Genomic DNA, 8,481 nt, shown 5'->3' with positions numbered 1-8,481 from the left:
AGGGTTGTATCATCTGCATAATGCAGATTGTTCATGAATCTTCCTCCAATCCTAATGCCATATTCTTCCTCATAGAGCCCAGCCTTCTGGATAATCTGTTCTGCATATAGATTGAAAAGGTGTGGAGACAGGACATATCCCTGGCATACACTCTTCCCAATTTTGAACCATGCAATATTTCCTTACTCTGTTCTGACAAGTACCTCCTACCCCAAGTATGTTGTTGTTGTTATGTGCAGTCAAATTGCCTTCAACTCACAGTGACCCTATGTATAACAGCCCTAAGCACTGCTCTAGCCTGTGCCAATCTTATTGTCTCTGACACACCAAAACCCATTACCCCAGTCACTGAATCAGTCCATCTAATTGAGGATCTTCCTCTCCTGTGCTGTCCCTCCACCCTCCAATGCATGATGTCCCCCTCCAAGGACTGGTCCTTCCTTGCAACATGTCCAAAGTATGTCAGATGAAGCTTCAGAATCCTTGCCTCCAAAGAGCAGCCTGGTGTAACCCTCTCCAGAACAAACCTGTTCTTTCTCTAAGCAGTCCATGGTATGTATATTCAATACTCTTCTCCAACACCACAGCTCAAAGGCATCAATTCTCCTTTTAGCATTACTAGTCATTGTCCAACTCTCTGATGCATAACAAGTAATTGCAAAGACTATGTCCTTTATCAGGTGCACTTTAGTCACCAGAGTGACACCATGGCTCTTCATTACTTTGGAGAGGTCTCTGACAGCATACTTTCCCAATGCAAAACGTCTTTTAATTTTCTGGCTGCTGATGCTAAGAGTGTTCATTGTGGAGCCAAGCAAACTAAAGCTGTTTACAATCTCAATTTCTTCACCATCCATCCTGATGCTGCCAAATGGCCCAGTGGTGTGAATCTTTGTTTTCTTGATGTTGAGGTTCAATCTGTATTGAAGGCTGCAGTCCTTGACCTTCTGCAGCAAGTGCTTCAGGTCTTCCTCAGTTTTAGCAAGCAAGGTTGCTCAAACTGAGTTCAAATATATGTTTTGCATAAGCACAATCAAGTGCTCTGGGATTCTCATTCTTCTCAGAGTTAGCTAGTTTGTTGTGATCCACACAGTCAAATTTCTTTGCTTAGTCACTGAAACACATAGACTTTCCTCTGGTACTCTTTGCTTTCAGATAAGATCCATTTAACACTAACTATAATATCCCTAGTACCACGGCTTCTTCTAAACCCAGCCGGCACTACTGGCAATTCCCTGCTGATGTGCTGTTCCAGTTGTTTTTGGATAATTTTGAGCAGAATCTTGCTTGCATGTGATATTAATGGTAATGTTCAATAATCTTCAGGTCACCTTTCTTTGGAATGGGAACAAATAAAAATCTCTTCCAGTCAATAGGCCAGGTGGTTATCCTTCAAATTTCTTGGTACAACTTGGTAAGCACATCCAGGGCAGGATCTGTTTGCTGAATTATGTCAATTGGTGTGCCTTAGATTCTTGGGTCCTTGTTTTATGCCAATTCCTTCAGAGCAGCTTGAACTTCCTTCTTTATCAGCATAGCTCTTGATCATATATTATTTTATGAAATTCTTCTGTGTCAGCTAATTCCATTTGGTACAGTTACTCTGTATATTCCTTGCATCTTCTATTAATGCTCCCTGGATCATTTAAAATTGTGTTCAAAGCATCCTTAAATATCGTAACTCGAGGTTTGAATTTATTCTTCTTTTCTTTCAGCTTGAGAAATGCCAAGTGAATTCAGCCCTTTTGCTTTCCTGACTCCAGCTCTTTGCACATTTCCCTGTAATACTTTATTTTGCCTTCCCTCGCTGCCCTTTGAAATCTATTCAGAGTCCTAATTTCTTTACTTCTTCCCTTTGCTTTGGCTTCTTGGCCATTTAATGGAATACTCACAGTCTCCTCTGACATCCATCTTGGTCTTCTTCTTCTGTCTTTGTGATGACCTTTTGCATTCTTCAGGGATGATATTCTTGATATCTTCCTACAGTTCATCTGGTCATTAGTATTCAAGGCCTGTTACTGAGATGGTTTTGATATATGAGTGGGATAGACTCAAGTTCAAATTTTGTTCCTGTAAATTTAGTCTTTAGACATATAAACTCAAACCCACTCCTTTCAAATTACCTCATAGCCACTCTTTTTAACAATTTGCTAAAGTATTTTGGAGATGATAAGGATGATACTAGGGCAGGGATCAGATCATTTTTTATAGGGTCACTATGATTCATAGTCAACTCAATGGCAACTAACAACAACAGCAAATCAATCTTGGTGGATGCGGAGTACGCATCTATCTTCCAAAGGGCTGCTGTTGCATTTGAACCTTTGACATTTCAGTTTGCATTCAAACAGTTCTTTTCTATGTCTATAATGTGTGATCAACAGTGGTTTTTAAAGTACTTAAAAAAAAAGTCACTCATAGTTCTATGAGTCATTATGAGTTTCTTTTTGCATTTCAGAACTTACTAAGATCACCAGGTGAAATATTCCATTTCAGTTTTGTTTGCAGTGACAAAGGGTATTTTAGCCCTTGAATTTTGGTAGTAAGATTCGTTAGGGCTCATTTCATTGCCCATTGTAGATGTTGGGTTTCGAAGGCTGTGAATTGTGCAGGTGGAGATTGTCCACCATACTCTCATGGAGCCGCTGGTGGGTTTGAACTGACAGAAGCACAGCCTTTGAGTTAACAGTGCAACTCTCTATGAACTACGTCACCAGAACATCAATGACATATTTTGCCACCGGTTTATAGGAAACAGGGGAAATCTTTCATTTTGCCTGCTGAGGGTTTCTTTAGTTCATTAGTGTTTTCTTCCTTTTTTAGCGAAGTGAGTTAGACTTAGTGAAAATGGTTAGGGTGATGTACCAGAAGTTAAGGAATGCTGTCTTTCTGGAAAAATGCATGGAGTGGAAGGAGGGAGGCTTAACAGGATGCAGCAAGCAGCTTGTGGCTGAGCACTGCCCATCCCATCCTAGCCCTTCCCCCAGGTCACATTCTTTAAATGAACCTTTTGACCTCTCAAGGCTCCTTAAGGAACACCTCCTTGCACTGAGAAAAAAAAGAAAAATACAACAAATTGGGGATCATTTTGATGCAAGTGCAACTAGAAGAGGTGAAATGTGTAGCTTTCCTAAGTCTTCCTTCTTGCATTTGTCTTTGAGAATTGTTTACTTGTGTTAATTGCAGTGTCTCTTCCCATCTGTTTCCTATAACCTTTCCTTCACACCTTGTTTGCTTACATAAGTAATGCAAAAAGCAATAGAAGCCAAGTCACTTGGAAAGTCTGTTCAAAAACAGATATTACCTTTGGCAACAAAATCTCAGTTTTGCTTGCTGTCAGATTTCTTAGTGTTAACAATTCAGAGTTGTGAGCTTGCAACTGTTTTGTTTGTACAAGGAAATTAATTTCTTTTCTGCATAATTAATTTTTTGATTAATTAATTGATCAATCAATCAATCTCTACTCAGAATGACACTAGAAGCTTTCAGGCACAATCCAAGTTATTTTGGGGTTACAAAGATCTTTAAGTAAGCTTTCTCTAAGAAAGTACACTTACTAGTTATTGTTGTGTTGTTAAATGCTGTCTAGCTGTAGACGACTCATAGTGACTCTATGAATGAAAGACCTGAACACTTGTATATCTTTCATTGTTTCTCCATGTTCCTAGAGTTTCCAGAGGCAAGCTATTTTGGAAGTGGATGCCACTCCTGCTTCCAAATTTGTTTTCATCAGGGAGCTCCACCAAACACTGTGTCCACCATGAGTAACCATTGTCGCATTTGACACATCAATGTCACAGTGTTTAGAATCACAGCAGCAAGTTACCTCTGCACAGCAAATGAGCAGAACAGTGCTATGCCACCTAGACAAATGTTTGACTAAAAACAATTAAAACCAGGCCTGAGGGCCACAGATTAAAATCACCTACCTTTGGCTTGGTAGCATAATTTTCTATCCACTAGGCCAACAGAGCTCTCTCTATGTTGTTGTTAAGTGTTGTCGGTTGTAGATGACTCATAGGAACCCTTCGAATGAAAAACCTAAACATCTGAATGAGTAATAAAACTTGGATTTTAAAATCCTGTAAAGGATAGCAACACTAGAACTTTCTGCATTTTCTGAGGAATAATATAAATATGTCCCATACAATATTTGAAATATGTTGTTTTTTTGTTGTTTTTAGATGCCGCTGAGTTGAGTACAATCGGTCTGAACCATATTCTATCCTGTGCCATCCTCATACTTCCTGATACACAAGAACCCACTGTGGCAGTTACTGTGCCAATCCACCTGGTTGAGGGTCTGCCTCTCCTTCACTGACCCTCCACCCTTCCAAACATATCCTTCTCCAAGGAATGTTGTTGTTGTTAAGTGCAGTCAAGTCACAGGCTACTCATTGTGACCCTATGAACAAAAGTCCTGGACAACTGTATAACTTTTGTTCTCTTTCCAGGTTCATAGGGTTTCCAGAGTCAAGCTAATATGGAAGTGGATGCCACCTTTGCTTCCAAGCTTGTTTTAATCAGGGAGCTTCACCAAACACTGTCCACCATGGGTAACTATTCTTGGATTTGACTACTCAGTGTCACAGAATTCGCCTTCACAGCAACCACGAGTTACTTCTGTACAGAAAGTGGACATACCAGGGTTACAGGACCTAAAAGAATATTTCACCAAAAACAATTAAAGGCCAGCCAAGGAATAGCCCCTCCTAACAACATGTTCAAAGTGTGTGAGGATAAGCCTAATCATTCTTGCCTCCAAAGCGCACTCTGGTTGCACTCTATCCAAGACTTATTTGACCTCTTGGCCGTCCATGAGATGTTCATGTTCTTCTCCAATACCATAGCTCAAAGTCATCAGCTCTTCTTCCATCGTCCTTATTCACAGTCTAGCTCTCAGATGCATAATAAGTGATCAGAATAACTATGGCCTGAATCAGACATAGCTTAGTCCTCATATTCATATCAATAATTTTGAGTTATCCCTAACTTCAAATTTTCCCAGTGCAGTGTATCTCCTTATTTTCTCACTGCTGGCACCACAGATGTTAATTATGGATCCAAACACGATGAAGCTGTTGACATTTAATCTTTTCTCTATACACATTGAGAGATATATTGAACCCCCTCAAAAACTTGTTAAAGTTAAATTGAATCAATCATTCTTGCTTTATCTGGCAATCTATATGTAAGAAATGAGGACAGAAGAACAAAGAATGACTCTCAGACTTAAGAAGTTTTGTGTGAGGAGAAAAAAAAAGAAAAAACAAACCACAAACGTTTTCTACTTATATGAAGTATAAATGTTCTTTATAAATTTAACTTTCTGACAGGAAACTCCAAATACTCAGGGTTGGTTTTGCTTTTTTGCTTGTTTGTTTATTTGTTTATTTGTTTGTTTTTCTATTCTGAAGGTTCTCTCTGGTGGCCTCCTGGGACAGAGTTGTTCTGTCACCTCAAAGACAAGTACTTCATCCTGTGAAAGAAAGATTGGTAATCTCTTATGTTATCTATAGCCTCTGAAAATCTGCTAGAGGGCCAGCTATACGTAAATTCTGACTTGACAGCAATGAACAAAAACAACCATTTTTTTTTATTTTAAAGTGATTTTTTCTTCTTTTTTCAAATTGATTTTAATGAAAGTTTACAGAGACTTTGAATTTCCATTCATTCATTGTTGCACTTTTCTCCCTGCCCACCCTCCCTCCCCAATTAGCTTTTCTCTTTGAAAAGTAAAATAAAAAAATATTCTTTCATTGTTATTCAGTCCCTCCCCCCATGTCCACTCTACTATGCTACCTTCATTCTGGACTCTTTTCATAACAATAATATCTGATCATATGTCTGTTTTAAACAGTTCTCTCCCTCATCTGTTTCAATGCAATATACATTATTTATGCTATCTTTCTCAGTCTCCCCCCAACCCCAGTGTCAGTCCTCTTTTATAACAGTGGCATTAGGCTGTATTTGTCTTTTTGTGACTGAGATATTTCACTCAGCATAATGTCCTTGAGGGTCACCCATTTAAAAACAACCATTTTTATATTGCTATCTTCTTCATAGTAGTGAAGAAGGGAGTTCTGGTGGACTAGGGGTAAGAAGCTGCACTGTAATCAAAGGCACACGATTCAAATCTAACAGCTGCTCCATGGGAGAAGGATGGACACTCCCCTTCTGTGTGCTTTATTGTCTCTGAAAACCCACACTGGAGGGTCAGGTGAGTCAGTTCTGACTTGATGACACACAACAACAACATGATCTTCTTCATGTTCTTGTTGTTGTATACCATGATATTGAACAAGAGGAGATTGCCCATCCTTCTCCTTCAGAGCAGCTGGTGGTCTCAAACTGTGTGCCTTTGGGATCTCGGTGCAGCATATGTTTTGAAATTTTTTCTATTTGGAATTGAAAACAAGAGAATAACTACTAGACATAAAGTAAAGTAAAAATAGAAGAATACGGGTACTAACACAAGCAGCAGAAGTACAGTTTGGAAAGAAATTCCATTTGTAAACATGTGAACCACTTCTGAGATGAAAACCCTGACTTCCATTGAGAGAACTGTACAGACTTCATTTTGAGCCTGGTCTCCAGAAGCAGGCCAACTTCTTTGCCCTAGAGGCAGCCAATTAAGAGAGAAAGCAATCTCAAGATAACGACAACCACAAAAAAAAGGGGGTCCTTACCTCAAGGTCAGCCATCTGAGCCTGGTGTCCTTGTAAAGTTTAACCCATCAATTCTGAGGTTTGACATATGTAACACAAGGACAAAGACGTATTGTGATGGGAAAGTCTGATGTTTGTGATCTTTCCAAAGTACTGAAAAGCAATGGTGTCTCTCTGGAGAATAAGGTGTGTCTGATACAGGCCATGGTCTTTGCAATCGCTTGTTATGCATCAGAGAGTTGGACAATGACTAGTGAGGATAGAAGGAGAATTGATGCCTTTGAGCTGTGGTGCTGGAGAAGAGTATTGAGGGTACCATGGACTGCTAGGAAAACAAACGGATTCATCCTGCAGAGGGTTAAACCAGGCTACTCCTTGGGGGCAAGGATTCTGAGGCTCCGTCTAACATACTTTGAACATGTTGTAAGGAGGGACCGGTCCTTGGAGAGGGACATCATGCTTGGGAGGGTGGAGGGACAGCGCAGGAGGGGAAGACCCTCTATGAGGTGGATTGATTCAGTGATTGAGGTAATCAGGATGGGTGTATTGGAGACAGCACGATTGGCACAGGACAGAACAGAGTTTAGGGCTGTTGTACATAGGGTCACTATGAGTTGCAATTTACTCGATGGCACATAACAACAACAACAACACAAGTACATGCATATGTGACATAGGAAGAGTATGTACATGACACAGGAAAGGTGTGTGTGACACAGGAAGGGGCAGAGTTGGGCTGACTGGCCTGGGTATGAAGCAATCACAAACTGACCCATGTGACTGTTCCCCTCACCCACCAATCATGTTCCCAATTACGTTATGCTGGTAAACCGGCCCTACCTTAACCCATAAAAGGGCTTGTAAACTGGCACCCATGGTGGCCATTTTCTAATGAATGGTAGATCCTGCTTGCATGCAGAAGTTTGTTCTGCAAAATAAAGCACACTTGCCATTTGCATACATGAGTCAGTGGTCTTTCAGGTAGCTATTTAGGGACCTAACACCATGATCCATGACTTGATGTCAGTTGACCAGAGTTATGTTCATCTCTACTTTTTCTTACAGTTATAAATGCTATTGTGTTGTTATGTACTGTTGAGTTCGGACCAATTCATAGCTGCCCCTCTGTCAGGTTTTCAAAGGCTACAAATCTCATAGGAGGAGATAGCCCATCTTTTGCCATTGGAGGGGCTAATGGATTCAAACTGCATGCCTTTGCATTGGCAACATAAGTTCTTACTAAAAGACTATCAGTGCATCATAGTTCTATAAAAGCTTTACTTAATATTAGAGGAAGGTCTCCATTAAATAATGTAGCAGGGTTTCTTAATGATATTCAGGGTGTCAAATCAATGTGTATAGGTAAAAGATCACAGAAATGAATTTGGGACACTTCATGGGTTAAAAAAACCCCAGAACTTTTTTTAAGAGAAAAAAAAATTCAAATTTGAATTTCATGGAAATAAAAAGACCAACTATTTGAAAAATATTATTATGAATATTTCTGAAATCTTTAAGTAGACCAAGAAGCTGTTCTAAACAGAGCAAGGGAACGGCATGACTTAAAATCAGGAAAGGTATACATAAGGGTTGTATCCTTTCTCCATACCTATTCATTCTGTAAGTTAAGCAAATATTTCTTAAATTTAGACTGTATGAAGAATATGGCATAAGGATCAAAGGAACACTTATCAACAACCTGCACTATGCAGATGACACAACCTTGCTTGCTGAAAGTTAGAAGGACTGAAGGGTTTGTTACAGATCAAAAATTAAAACCTTCAATATGGATTAAATCTCAACATTCAACAAG

The sequence above is a fragment of the Elephantulus edwardii genome, unplaced genomic scaffold (assembly GCF_000299155.1).
Source record: "Elephantulus edwardii isolate Elephantulus edwardi_28Jun2011 unplaced genomic scaffold, EleEdw1.0 scaffold00256, whole genome shotgun sequence".
Taxonomy (NCBI): domain Eukaryota; kingdom Metazoa; phylum Chordata; class Mammalia; order Macroscelidea; family Macroscelididae; genus Elephantulus; species Elephantulus edwardii.
Note: the sequence above shows the minus strand (reverse complement) of the source record.